Source organism: Talpa occidentalis, unplaced genomic scaffold (assembly GCF_014898055.3).
Source record: "Talpa occidentalis isolate TD23 unplaced genomic scaffold, MPIMG_talOcc4v2.1 talOcc4.3, whole genome shotgun sequence".
Lineage (NCBI taxonomy): Eukaryota > Metazoa > Chordata > Mammalia > Eulipotyphla > Talpidae > Talpa > Talpa occidentalis.
In genome coordinates, this window is record NW_023603184.1 from 26,361,617 (window position 1) to 26,377,120 (window position 15,504).

The 15,504-nt window shown below is 34.0% G+C and overlaps 1 protein-coding gene across 3 annotated transcripts in view; it reads right to left on the minus strand.

Annotated features, from left to right (window-relative positions):
• SBF2 (SET binding factor 2) overlaps positions 1 to 15,504 on the minus strand; it is a 388,242-nt gene that overhangs the window by 108,600 nt on the left and 264,138 nt on the right. The gene's annotated exons all lie outside the window — the stretch shown is intronic.

Sequence of the window (15,504 nt, forward strand, 5' to 3'; positions counted from 1 at the left end):
GTACATACATTCCAAATGTTTTATAGACACACTAAGGCAGTAAATCAATAAACCAAAGCTTTTTAGGACCTAGATATATAAATGGTGTCATTACTTCCCATTATTACACATAATGTCAATACTCCCAAGTGGTTCACCTACTTTTAACTGCAGTAGTAAAATTTTTTGAAATATTCATTGAATAATTTAAAATCTGTGTTCTAATATTTTCTTCCAATCCTTGTTGCCCTGTGTGTATAGGCCTATATAATTCACAATCATCTTACCTGCCTGCCCTCCCCACTTCTCCCAAGCTTTACAACAGGTGGGACAATGGGAGAAATGGCAGTTATCTTACCTGTTCTAAGTAAACTACGGTGGACTCTAGGCTGCCTAGTTTCTTTTTCAGTTTGAGGGACATAAGCATTTTTTACTATATTCTGCACATGTATAGTAAAGTTAAGAAAAGACTTTTGGGAGTTCATTTTCTCTAGAGGATGAAAACATTCAAACAGATTTCACATTTAAACTTATTCTGTTATACTGAGATGAGAAAGCATGCATTGTACAAAAATGAAGTATGATATAAAAAGTACATAAAATAAAAAATATTAAATTAAAATAAAAAGTAAAAAATAAACTTATTCTGTCATAAAAATTTAATTTTTACATCTGTATACCAAGAATGATTTGCCTTGGTATTCTGTAATAGGATCCAGCATGCAGGCATATTAGGGTTGACTGAGAATCACAATGAGACTCAATAAAGGAGCACCTTTGCCCTTATCTGCCTGCATGACGTATCAGCAGATGGGATGCCTCCTCTCTTCAGTGCATTTTTGTTTTTAAGGAAAATGTATTTGGAGAGGACAAAAGAATACATCAAATTCCATGCTACTGTAGAATAAATTAAGAGTCTGGCTTCAGTTCATAATTATATTTCTTTTCTCATTGTTTTCCTGCAAAAAAATGTTTAGTTGATTGTTAATGGAACTACATAACCTACAAAGACTGCTCAGATTAGTAACTTTCTTCTAAAGTAGGAATTTTGCAACTTCTCTTGATCTCCTACATGTGATTCTCTTTGTGCTACCTCATTGTCTGGCTTTTCTTCTTTTTCATTCCAATAGGGCCTAGTAATCATCTCTTTTTATAAGCTTCTCAAATTGTTATCTTTAGTCAACCTATCTTTCAAGTTAAAGTTTTGCAATTCTCATTATTTTCTACCCAGAACAACACTGAAGTGTGGATTTCAAACTTGAAGCTGGCAATACTGCTGACATTTTTGCCTGACAACAAATGACTGGAACTACATAGATGCTCCTTTAACATGGAACAGACACTTTCCAGTTCTGTACATTTCTACTTCAATAATTTACATTAATTATCAGGTTTATTTAAAGCATTTGAGTTTGCAATCTTGTCAAAGAGGATAGAAAGGCTAGACAGAAGGACTGATTAGATCTTTCAGATTCTTTCTACCCCAAAGTGTCAACTGTTTAGTGACAGTTTAGTTCTAAACATATATATATATATATATATATATACTATGATACCATTGAGGAATTAGATATTTCATTTTAGTTCAAGTAATTAGTATATGATCTTTTATTATGGAATGTATACCTGATAAGTAGTGTGTGTATGTGTAGGGGGCAATTATTCTTATAAAGCCCTGGAAGAGTTATCTTAAAGTTCTCTTAACCTGAAAGAAATACACAAACCATATGCTCCATTCTTCTACAACTCCCTTCTCCCCCAGATTATTGATCTGTTTTTGTCCTTGAACTTCACTCAGCACAGTACCAGTAAGAGTTAATTGGACACTGGTTGAGTGTTGATTCTTCTGTTAGATAACCAGTATTTCTACCCATAGATTTTGTTACTGACTTCCACCACATTCATAGCACACCTCTTGGGGGAACTGAGGTATAAACTTCACAAGGGAAAAGAGGACAAAGTGTAAAAACCATAATAAAAAACCTGGCTGCATTCAATATCATCGATTGAACTTAACATCTACAGGTTGCACAGTAAGCATATCACATGTGCTATTGCATTTAATTCTTAAATAGTCCTATAATGTAGATACTATAATCCTTATTTATACTTAACAACACCCCATGGGCCAAAGAAGATGCCAAGGTCACAGAGCTATTAAATCCCAATAAGCCTGACTCCAGTGTCCACTTACTATTCTAAGCTTTGTGAAGGCTGAAGGAAGCGGCACTTTTCTTTGAAATAAAGGAATGAGTTCTGAAATTAGACAAAATTGGAGTATGCAGTTGTTAACCTTACAAAAACAATTTTAGTGATCTTCTGTGATTTATCTGTTTCCTCACTTCATTAATCTACTCCATTCATTATTATTAGCACAGATTATGTACCAAGGACAATCTAAGAGATCAGGATATACCAGTGAACACACAAAACTTCAGCCTGTATGGGGTCTACATTCCAGTGGCAAAAGACAATAAACAAATATAATAAATTATGTGTGATGCACTCATACACACAAAAGACAGGGAAGGGGCAACAGGAGTGCTGGAGACGGATGGGTAAAATTTCAAATACAGCTAATAAAACAGGTTTGATTGAGAACATGACTTAAAAGACATAAGTGAACAAGAGGACAGAGTCATGGAGTTTATTTTAAAAGTGCCTCTGAGTAAGGCAAGAATCAATTGGACGGTTTTGCACAGAGTAGTACATAATTTGATTTATGTTTTAAAAGAGTAACTGTACTGACAATAGAATTACTGGGCAAAAGTGAAAGAAGGGATCCAATAAGAAGGTAATAATCTAGATAAGAGATTACCATGCCTTAGAAATGATATCTCCAATTTGTAAGTACAAGTACAGGTATGCTTACAAATATCAGTCTCCCAACTTGACAGTAAAGTCAGTTTCAGGGATTGCTAGATGTTTTCAGGTTAGCTGCTACTTTAGCTAGCAACAGAATATCACCTTATATTTCTGCCTTTTTTTCATTTTTCACCCTTGAACATTTCCCTTACTTTCTTGGTCTTAGTTATATATTAAATAACATATTTTCATTATATCTACACTTTTAGTGTTTTATTGCTATTGGTGATGGCATTTGGAGGGGAAGTTATTTCAGATTACCTAGTATGCTATAACTGACAGAATGAAGTCCCTAGGTTTGAATTTCACCTTTTTCTATTTATTAGTTGTATGACCCTTGGCAAGTTATGTCAAATGATCTAAACTCAGTTTCCTTGAATGTAAAATGAAGACAATAATACTAGATCATAGGGTTGCTGTGAAGATTATGATCTAAGTACATGAAGAGCTCAGTCACAATGCTTGACACATAGGAAATGTTTAAGACATGTTAACTATCTCAATCATCATCATGATTTTGCAGCATCTTATAAATAATAGATATTCAACAAAAGATTGCTGAAGTGATCTATAAAAAATGAGTTGCAAAGGGCAGTGTGCTCAGAGGAAAATGTGTAGCTTGTTTGTCTCTGAGTGTATTATCATGACCAGAGCCAATTACATAAAAATGTTAACAAGGAGAACTCTTGTAACCCACTCCCTTTAAAAAAATGAATAGAGGCTGTACTTAATTAGCTGTGATTCATTAAATGTCTTTAGTTAAACAATCAGGCTGTATTTATTGCCACCTCCCACTACCCCATGACCAGAAGGGGGAGGTAACTAACCAAATGTCAGACCTGATAATTTCATGCCCAAGAACAGTCCGTGAATGCAGATGATCTCGCCTCTGTAACCTGTGAGTCCCACTAAAACACTAGCTTTTTTTCCTTCTTCCCAGCAGTGTTTCCTCAGGAGGTCTGCTGTTGACATGGTGGCAGTGGGTGGATGCTTGCTAGAGTCGCCAGAGGAAGCAAAGGGCTTCCTTTACATGAAACTATTACACTTGTCAGCCACAGAAAGAAGACAGTATCAAAGAAAAATGAGACTGACTTCCATTTTAGAGTGAATATAGTTAAAACTTTCCCACACAATGTATAAATTAGTGTTTCTTAAATTGTAAATCATACAGTCAAGAATGGCAATGCAAGTAGTTGTAGAGAAGAACCTGAGGATTTAATTTCATTAAGAGAGGTATGCTTTCCATATGAAAATTTTATTTTACAACCTGCACTAATCATAAGGGGAAACTGGCATAAAACAATGGATTACTCAGTTAACTCAATACCTAACTCAATTCCTCTCTTGAAATCAGGTCACAGTCCTTGTTGAATATATGGTAGCTGCATATTGGCTAAAGAGATCAGTCTAGTACATGCTAATAATATAACATCAGCATATTATATATCACATGTATTATATAATAAATAATATTAAGATATTATTAAAAGTGTTTTCTGATATTTAACAAGTTAAAATGACTTTAAATATGACTTTCTTTTTTCACGCTGTTACCAGTGTGGGTAATTTTTTAATATTTCATAGAGAATTCAGTATAGAGATCATAACTCCCAACTATTAGGAAACCCATGAGGGAAAAATTTTTCCCATGAGTTTGTGCCTTGCTTTCTAAAACCCAGATATCTGAGTTTTAGATAGTCTAAAATTAGATGACAAGAAGTCAGATCGTATCTTTAGGGGGGATAAAAAAATATGATTATATCTATATAATTATATGTACATGAGTATATAAAATGGAAATAACAAGTTACTATCCCATGCATATAAAGTATTTAGCATAGTTCCTGGTATGTGAGAAGCATTCAACAAAAGTAACTTTGATTATTATTTTAGTCTTTCATTTATTTCTATAGGTAACAGCCATAATATTTATGTTAAAATAACATTTATGCATTAGTGATTGTCATATAAGCATGAAAGTTTGTAGATCAGATATTATTGGTGTCATCATTACTAATTTGTTCCTAATATTTACTTGGGTCTAGTGACTTCAGGAAAATACACAGAAAATTATTTCTGTAATCAGTCCAAATCACATACAAAGATTAAATGCAACCTTCATTCTAATGTGAACCAAAATTGAAAAAATAAATCAACCACAATTAGTGAGAAATTAAGTTGGTTACAATAAGTAATTGCATACCATATAATGTTGTTTCTTTCTTTTTTTAAAGAGTTATTTATTTATTTATTCATTCATTCATTCATTCATTCATTCCAAGTACAGAATTTTACACAAAGGAGACACTTAGACATTTTGTTGAAATAAAATTTTCTACCAGTGCCTCCCTGGTGTTGCAAGGGGTTAAATCTCAGCACTATCAAGCTATAACTAGGCACTGCAGCATGAGTTCGATCCCTGGCCAGGAAGCTAACCCACATGGCGAGGCGCACCTCTCCTGTCTGGCCACTCCTCCCCTCAGCAGTGTATTTCAGTACATCTCCCTGTTCTGCCCCCCACTCTGTCTCTAGTGCATCCTCTCACCGCAGCCCCCTCAATACCTCTGACCTACATTGTAGTTCTTGCATGCATACATAAATAAAAATAAATCTTAAATTTTTTTTTTAACCAATGTGGTTAAATTAACTTTACATTTACAAAGGAACCATGCTCCTTCAAATTCTGTTTTTGCTATTAGTTTACTTAAACCTTTATTTTTTTAAGTTAGGAGAATTAAAAACAAAAAAATTATTTAAGCAACAACATTCAAATTCCTTAAAGTGATACACAAGGCCTGCTTCTATGTCCAATCACAATTCTGCTTCCATGTCCAATCACAATTCTCAGTAAGTATTCATGCCATTATCTCTGCCTGTAATATTCAAGTCTTCCCTGCCCATCCATTCCTTACCTCAATCCCATCTGTAAGAAAAATGCCCATTTATCTTTCAAAGCACAAATGTGAAAATTTCCTTGTAGTGTTCTTTGTTGTCAGGATTTAATATACTTAGAGTACTTAGATTATATCTGTTTTGGAATAATTATGCTATTTTAACATATCTTTTATCTAACGATAAATTTGTAAATCTTTAAAAGTAAAGATAAACTTGACTTGTTCACTTCTGAATTCCTAATACTTGGGACACAGTAGTAGTTCAATGATTATTGAACTGAATTGCAATAAATTTCCTTCAGAAAAAAGAAAGAACCAAAGAACCAGAGTCCTAGTAAGTTGCCATATTTTCTGAAGAATGAACAAATGGGTCCCAAATCTTTGATTATAACATGAACAAAGTTGAAAAGTCCAGAAAATACTTCACAAATACTTGTTAATTATTCACTGGAAAAGATAATAATGATTACTATCTGTTGTAGAGCTTCTGAGTAAATTACTCTATAGTTGTCATATATCACTAGTTTAAATCATGAATATATACTAATGTTAATAAAGAACAGTAATTCCAAATTAATTATAATTCACAGTTTCTTAGAGGCAGAAGAAACATTCTAGGAGGACTAGAGAAAAGGAGCAACCATTTAAAATTGGGAAGAGAAAGTGAGAGAAGAAAAGATTGTATTGAAAGAGAGGAGGCGGAAGGAATGCTAGATTGTGTAAAGAACAAGAAAATGAAGAGAAGAAATGAAAGTAAGACACTATTTTTCTGTTCATTCTAAAACTTTGCTGTCCTGGAGGCATCTGCTATAATAAACACATTCATATCTTCTGGGCCAAATTTGGATCCAACCCAGTGTTGACTGAAGTCTGCCTTCACCATCAAGTGCTTTCGTGTTGACTAAACTTATTTTTAAGATTAATATTTGATTTTACAGCAGAAAAAATGATTTACAGAGACTCTTCACCATGCTTTCCATTTTTTTTTTTTTTTGCCAAAATGTCATCTTTTGAGGCCTGTTGTAGGAAATGCGATGTATTCAGATCGTAAAGATTAAGAACAACAGAATTATTTCATATTCTATAGTTTTTAAAGTAATTTTCTTGTCATTTACCTTTGGGAATGCAATGGATGTATGAACTAATTTTTATATTATTATAAGATTTTTCTTCTAGCTGCAACATTAATATCATAAAAGTGACTTCATTTGGTTTCCATCAACTGTCAGATGTGTAGTAGGACATGTAAGGTCCATATTAATGACTAAGAGGCAAAGCCAGTTAGTTAAGTAACTTTTAAATCATTTGAGAAATACTAAAGTGCACCTAGTATGGTTCTGACTATTCAGCATGTTTCCTATTAGAAATATGTGGAATTTAGAGGATTATAAATAATGATACATGACTATTATTAGTATTTTCTTTTTCGTCCCCTCTAAGCTAAACTTTATTGAAGTATCCTTGCTGAAAATATGGATGACTGTGTTTGGAAAAATTAGGGGATAAGTATCTCTAAGCAAAAACATAAAAGGGCTCCCAGAAGTATGCTATATAAATTGGGACTCACTTGGGGAATCATATTATAATTAAAGAATATGAACTTTGAAGTCAAACTGAACTGAGTTTGAGTCATGGCTCTACCACTAGCTATGTAATATAGATTCTCCCAAAGCCATATTTCCTTCATCTAAAAAGGGGAATAATATTTCATTGAGTTGGATTAGGTACTGCAATTGAAATGTACTCTCTAGTCCATATAAGAATTCAATAAATATTAGCTATCATATTTATTTCTATCACCTTCCTCTGGACTTCTAATCTTTACCACCAAGGTATATAGGCTTTCACAAGAAATATCAAGATGAAAGACTACAAATAGTAGATTTTAGTTTACTTATTTTGTAAGGTAGGACTGGGTAGAATGAAGGTGAGGATCTGGTGGCAGGAAAGCTATGCTCAGGAAATTCTTCATGTTATTAATGTCCGTTTTCTGCTTCTCTGACTAGGTAGGCAAAGTTTACACAAGTAGCAAGAGATTTTCTTAATTCCAATATGAATATATTTGCCTTGAAATTTTAAAATTTGAAAAAGAAATAACATCTAGTTCGCAAATTTCACTTATAATCATGTAAGTTAGTGAACATTCATTTAGAATGAATATGCAAAGATTAAAATTTAGCAACAGAAAAATCAAAGAACTGTAAAATCATGTAACCAGAAAAGGAAAATTTGTATTTCAAACTGAGAACTATGCTTTATACCTCACATTTTTCCTAAGTGTTTATTAAAGAGAATTAATTATATGTTGCATTTTAATTAGCTACCATTTGAAACAGTACAGAAGGTGACCCCAAGCACTCTGGGTAAGGTAAAATTCTTAATTGATAATTAATAACACTAAAGAAATCTTCTAACAACCTGGATGAACTTCAATTACATTATGTTCAGTTCATGAAGTCTGACATAAAAGAACATACGTTATATGATTCCATTTATGTGAAGAGCCCAGAAAAGGCAAACGTATAGAGATAAAAAGTGTATTAGTGATTACTTAGGAATGGGGATTGACTGTAAATAAGCATGAAATTTCTTTTTGGGTGATGCAAATGTTCTAAAATTAGACTATAGTGATAGTTATATGAGTCCATTTACTAAAAATCCTCTGAACTGTACACTACAAATGAGTGACTACATAAATTTTATGTATATATTATAATATAAAAATCAATAAGCCCATTAATAAAAACAAATCTTCTAAGTATCTGGATACTAGAAAAGACATTTTTATATGCTGAATGAAATGAGAATTTTCAAAAGGAAATCTTTTTCCTTTTGAATGCTCTTTTGTTGAATGCTCTTTTGTTGAATTAAGACTTATCTTGACCAATAAAATACCATTTCTATATGGGAGATCTTTGGGAATTTGGGAAGGTGTCACTTCAGGGTACTTAAATTTGAATAAGTAGGGTAGTTTTCTTCCCAGTAAACATGAACTAGAATGGCTAGCAAAGGAGGAAGTGTCAGTACTCTTGGAAGTTATTTGAGTATCATTAGCCAAAAGATATGCCTTAAAGAAGTAATGGATTTGCCACATTTTGATGGATTCCAAGACATTCTTTAGATTACTAGGTTATTAAGAACTATGACAAAGTGACACTAAGGAACATAGGTCATGAAAGGAAAAGCACTGAATAACGACCCGTTTTGAAGTGTCCAAGGTTTTTTCATTGTTGTCCGCTGAAAAGAATATTACAGTGATATCCTATTTTGGTTCTATTTCTGCTCTGTTGGTTTTTTATTATACTTTAATTATTTTTCTTCCCAAAAAGTAATATTTAGATAAGAACTTTTGCTTTAAACTTTTGTGTATATATTTTGGTTTACTTAACAAACATGACCTAAGTAAACAAAATAGAACTATGTAATCCATTAACTATGAAATGATTGCTCTACTGTTGATAGCTAAGTAATGAATATGAAAGGCCATTAGACAGTATGTTATTGGAGGGTAAGGACCATATGTCATTCCTCTGCAACTCTGCAACAAACATAAGCACAGGATATGATAGATCTAATAAATATTAGCTGAATTGAGAATGAAAGCACTGCATAAACAATAAACTTGTAAAACAATAAATTTGTAAAAGATTACATTATTTTTAATTAAGATTACATTATTTTTTACTATAAAAGTAATCTTGACAATTTAAATCTGGATGTTAAGGCCCTATCTTCAAGAAAGGCTTTATAAGTTAAAGAAGTATAGAATACAACTTTCTGCTGTCTCCACAAAAGGCACCTGAGCTGCAAAGATAAATATAGGCATACACTAAAGAGATGGAAAACAATCCTACAAGGAAGGCAGGGACACCCATAATTATGCCAGATAAAATAAACATCCAGCTGAAAAAATGGTAAAAAGAGATAAGAACAGATACTGTATAATGATTAAGGTAACAATATATCAGGAAAACATAACACTCATCAATATATATAATATACATTTGCCAAACCAAAGAGCATCAAAATATATAATGTGATTACTAAATCTGAATAGACATTAGGAGCAACATACTAGTGGCTGGGGACTTTATCACACACTTTCACCAGTGGACAGAACAACCAGACAGAAAATAAACAAGGAAACAATTATCTTAAAAGAACTAGATCACATGGGCCTAGTAGATATGTATATGGCACTACATCCCCCAAAAGGTGGATATATATTCTTCTCAAGAGTACATGGACATTCTCTAGGATAGATTACATAATGGGTCACAAGACAAGTATCAATAAATTCATGAAGATTGAAATCATACCAAATATATTCTCTGATTAGAAAGATCTTAAACACAAAAAGAAAGCAGGAAATATCTTTAGTATGTAGAGACTGAATAACACATTGAATGACTATTGGGTTAATGAGGAAATTGAAGAAGTTAAAAAATACTGAGACAAATGAAAATGACACCACACCCTACCAGAACCTCTGGGACACAGTACAAGCAGTACTAAGTGGGCAGCCTATAGTAATATGGGCCCACGTCAAGCAGCTAGTAAAAAAAAAAATCTAACCTTACACTTTAAGGAAATAGAAAAAGAAGAATAAAACAATACCAAAAGCCAGTAGAAATAAGAAAGTAATAAAAATTAGAGAAGAAATAAATGAAATAGAAATAAAAAGATCAAAAGCTGGTTCTTTGGGAACAACAACATCAAAAGACAAGCCTCTAGCTATACTCACAAAGACAAAAAGAGAGAAAACTCAAATAAACACAGACCAAAAGAGAAGTTATGGCACCTCAGAAATTCAGAGGACCATAGGAGAATACTATGAACATTTACATGCCAGTAAGCTGAATAACCTAGAAGAGATGGGCAAATTCTTAGAAATATACAACTGTATGAGACTGACAGGAAGAAACAGCAAAACTGAACAGACCAATTACTAGAAAAGAAAGTGAAATAGGAATCAACAGTCCCCCCAAAAAAGAAAAGTCCAGGACCAGATGGTTTCACTAAGTTCTAACAAACCTTCAATGAGGAACAAATACCTATCCTCAAATTCTTCAAAAAAATTGAGAAAGATTAAATATTTCTGAGCACATTTTACAAGACCAACACTACCTTGATATCAAAACCAAAGACACCACAAAAAAGGAAAACTACAGATCAATTTCCTTGATGAAATAGATGCAAAAATCCTCAACAAAATATTAGCAAACTGAATTCAACAATGTTTTAAAAGGATTATATAACATAACCAAGTGGAAATATACCAGGGACACAAGGATGGTTCAAGATGAGAAAATCAATCAATGTAATGCACCACATCAACAAAATGAAAGATAAAAATCATATAATCATATCAGTAGATGCCAAGAAAGCATTTGATGAGATTCAATATCCATTTAGATTTAAAAAACCCTCAAAAAATTGGGATAGCATATACCTCAACATAATAAAGTCCATAAAAGGCAAACACACAGCTAACATCATCCTCAATGGTGAAAATCTGAAAGTTTATCCACTAAGATCTGGTATAACACAAGGATGTATACTTTCACTAGTACTATTCAACATAGTATTGGAAGTCCAAGCTAAAACAATTAGGCAAGAGAAGGAAAGAATTACAACTCATTATGTGCAGATGACATGATAATATATGTAGAAAACCCTAAAGATTTCACTAAAAAAACTAATTGGAACAATAAATCAGTTCAGCTAAGTGGTAGCCTACAAAATCAATACACTAAAATCAGTTGCCTGATTTTAAGCAAACAATGAGATAGAGAGGAATTAATCAAGAAAATATTCCTACTATAATTACATCAAAAATAATTAAATACCTTGGAGTAAACTTATCAAAGGAAGTAAAGGGCTATACAAAGAAAACTACAATGCATTTTTAAACTAGAAGACACAAAGAAATGGAAAGATAAGCCCTGCTCATGCACCAGAAGGACTAACATTGTTAAAACAACCATCTTGCCCAAAGCAATATACAGATTCAATGTGATCCCTGTCAAAGTCTCAATGGCATTCTTAAAACAGAAAGGACATTACTGAAATTCATATGGAACAATAAAAGACCTCAAATAGCCAAAGCAATCTTTACAAAAAAGAGGAATAATGGTGATAACACATTCCCAGACTTCAAACAATACTACAAAGTGATAACAATCAAAACAATATGGTACTGGTAGAAAAAAGAAACATAGGCCAATTTAATAGAATTGTGAGGCCAGAAATAAACCCACACCTATATAAAGTTAGTTGAAGACAAAAGGAGCCAAGAATTTACATTGGAGAAAGGAGAGCCTCTTCAATAAACGGTTGGGAAAACTGGACAACCATATGCAAAAAAATAAAACTAGACCACTATCTCACATCATAACAAAAATTAACTCAAAATGGATAAAAGACTTGAATGTAAACCCGGGAACATAAAACACATAGAAGAAGGGCCTCCCTGGTGGCACAAGGGGTTGAGCACAGCACTGTGAAGCTATTCGCACCATCTGCATCACAAGTTCAATCCCTGACCAGCCAGGGAGCTACCCATATGGTGTAGCAGACCTCTCCTGTCTTGCCCGCTACTGCCCTCAACAGTGTATTTTAGTCAATCTGCCTGTTCTGTTCCCCACTGTCTCTGGTGAATCCTCTTACCCCCTGTACCTCTGGCCTGTACCCCAGTTCTTGTACACATAAATAAATGAATCTTTAAAAAAAATAAAATACATAGTAGAAAACATAGGCAAAACACTACAAGACATAGGTTTGTGTGATGTCTTTGTGAATTTAACTCCAATAGCAAAAAAAAACAAAAGATAATGTAACAATTGGGACTATATTAAACTATCACTGAAACAAAAAGACATCCTACTGAATGGGAGAAAATATCTGCACACCATACATTTGACAAGGGACTGATATCCAAGATCTACAAAAAGAACTCAGAGAACTCAACCAAAAGAGAGGAAATAGGGCCTCCATGGTGATGCAAGGGGTTAAGAACAGCATTATGAAGTATCCACTGCCTCTGCAGCATGAGTTCGATCCCTGGCCAGCCAGGGAGCTACCCACATGGCATAGCAGACGTCTCCTGTCTCGCCGCTGCTCCCCTCAGCAGTGTATTTCAGTCAGTCTGCCTGTTCTGCTCCCCACTCTGTCTCTGGTGAATCCTCTTACCCCACACCTCTGGCTGGTATCCCAGTCTTATATGCATAAATAAATAAAACTTTAAAAATTGAAAGGAAAGAAAAAGAGAGAGGAATTAAACCAATCAAAAAGTGGGCAGAGTGCTAAATATGTACTTCTTCAAAGAATACATACAAATACAACACAATGGTTAACAGCACATGAAAGTATGCTCATTGTCACTTATTGAAATACAAATCAAAACCACAATAAAATACTACCTCACACCTGTGAGAATGGCCCCTCTCAAAAAGACCAGAAACAGTAAGTATTGTAAAGGATGAGAAGAAAAAGGAAACCTCTTACACTGTTGGTGGGAATGTAAACGATCTAGCCCTTATGGAAAAGAGTATGGAGGTCTATTAGAATATTAAAAATGGACCCCCTGATGACCCAGCAATTCCACTCCTATATATCTACCTAAAGAATACAGAAACTACTCAGCTTTTAAAAAAAGATGAACCTTTCACTATTTGTGGCAACATGGATGGAACTGGAAGGGATTATGCTAAGTAAAACAGGTCAGAAAGAGAAAGACTAATACCAGATAGTGTCACTTATATGTGGAATACAGAGAAACAAAACAAAGGGTCAGTAAAGCCAAACTAGTAACAAACCCTACGAATACTTGAGATTATCAGAGGGGTTGGTGGTGGGACCAAGGTTGGGAGGCCATGCAATGAACTATGTTGGAAGACTATGGATATCTTGGTGGTGGATGTGGTATGATAACAATACTTGATGGTGGTGATCCTATATACCTCTCAATCATACAAAAAGTTATAAGCCAATTCAATTAAAAAAGAAAAAGAAGGGCCTCCCCCGTGGCGCAGCAGGTTGAGCGATGCAGTATGAAACTGTCTGCAGCCTCTGCAGCGCAGGTTCAATTCCCGGCTGGCCAGGGAGATTCCCACATGACGCGGCAGACCTCTCCTGTCACACCAGCTGCTCCCCTTAGCAGTGTATTTCTATCCTTCTGCCTGTTCTGCTCCCTACTCTGTCTCTGGTGAATCCTCTCACCCTCTCGAGCCTCTGGCCTGTGCCCCCACTCTTGTATTAAAAAAAAAAAAAATCTTAAAAAAAAAAGAAAAAGAAGCATGACTTACATACAACTACTAAAATTAGAGACAAGTGCAAAGGAACCATACAGGAAAAAAAACACCTAAATTTCTGGTGGCCCTGTCCTAACAAATTTCCAAGGATCTAAGATAGATAATGTTACAAGTGGAAAATCCTGTATACTTTACAGTAAGGAAAGCTCAGAAAGATAAACATCACATTTATCTGGGTTATTGAATTATTTTGCTCTTATAAGAATAGTCAAAATATAGATAAATCTATTATATATCTATATCTATATATATCACATATATATCTATTATATATATTTGTTATATATTATATGTAATATATAGTAATGTTATATATTATTTATTACACAGATAAATATATATATCATATATATAAATATATATTTACATATGGTCAGAACAAAGAGTAAGAGAATACGCCAGCATCTATGGGAATGATTATTACAAGGCTGAGACTCTACTGGAGGCATAGCATTTGGTATTTCTCTACTAAAACCGATCGTGGATATTTAATAAGTTCTCTTCTTAGTGCCCATGAAACAAATAATTGCCTATGGTAGAAGTGCTTCCAATTTGCCTTCCTAAATTCCTTGGTCCCCTAAACTATCTGTGGTTAAATATTGAGGCAGCCTGGTTGCCACAGGTTTACTGATTCCTAAAACATATACTAAATGTGCTGTTCAGAATGTGGTCATCTTAATTCCTTACAAGCCCCTAGAGGGAAAGAAAATGAATTTGCTTGATTTGTTTGCCCTAAAAGGTATGTATAGGAGGACTGTTATAAATGACAGAATGAAGAAAAATTGCAAAAAATTCTCAAAAGGCTCACAGAAATTACCAGTGAAATCAAACTCTATTTTCTTTCCCTTTTTTTCTTTTATATTCCCCCATACAATTGCAAACGCCCCATTCTGACCCCTATCCTTCCCCTCCCGCCCCCCCCCCCAAAAAGTGTCTCTGGTTCATAGTTTTTTGTTGATTTTGATTTTCACTTTCTTATATTCATTTTCCTGGTCCCTTATTTAAGTTTTCTAAATTCCTGCTATGAGTGAGACCATCCGGTATTTTTCTTTTTCTTTTTGGCTTATTTCGCTGAGCATGATCCCTTCCAGCGCCATCCATGTTGCTGCAAATTGCATGTGTTTATCTTTTTTGAATGCTGAGTAATATTCCATGGTATATATGTACCACATCTTCTTGATCCAGTCATCTATTTTTGGGCATTTGGGTTGTTTCCAAAGCTTAGCTATTGTAAACAGTGCTGCTATAAACATAGGGGTGCAGGTGCTCTTTGGAATTGATGTTTCTGTGTCCTTTGGGTAAATACCTAGGAGTGGAATTGCTGGATCATATGGAAGCTCTATGTTTAGTAGGTCCAGAAATCTCCACACAGCTCTCCATAGTGGTTGGACCAGTTTGCACTCCCACCAACAGTGCAGAAGAGTTCCTTTTTCTCCACACCCTCGCCAATATTT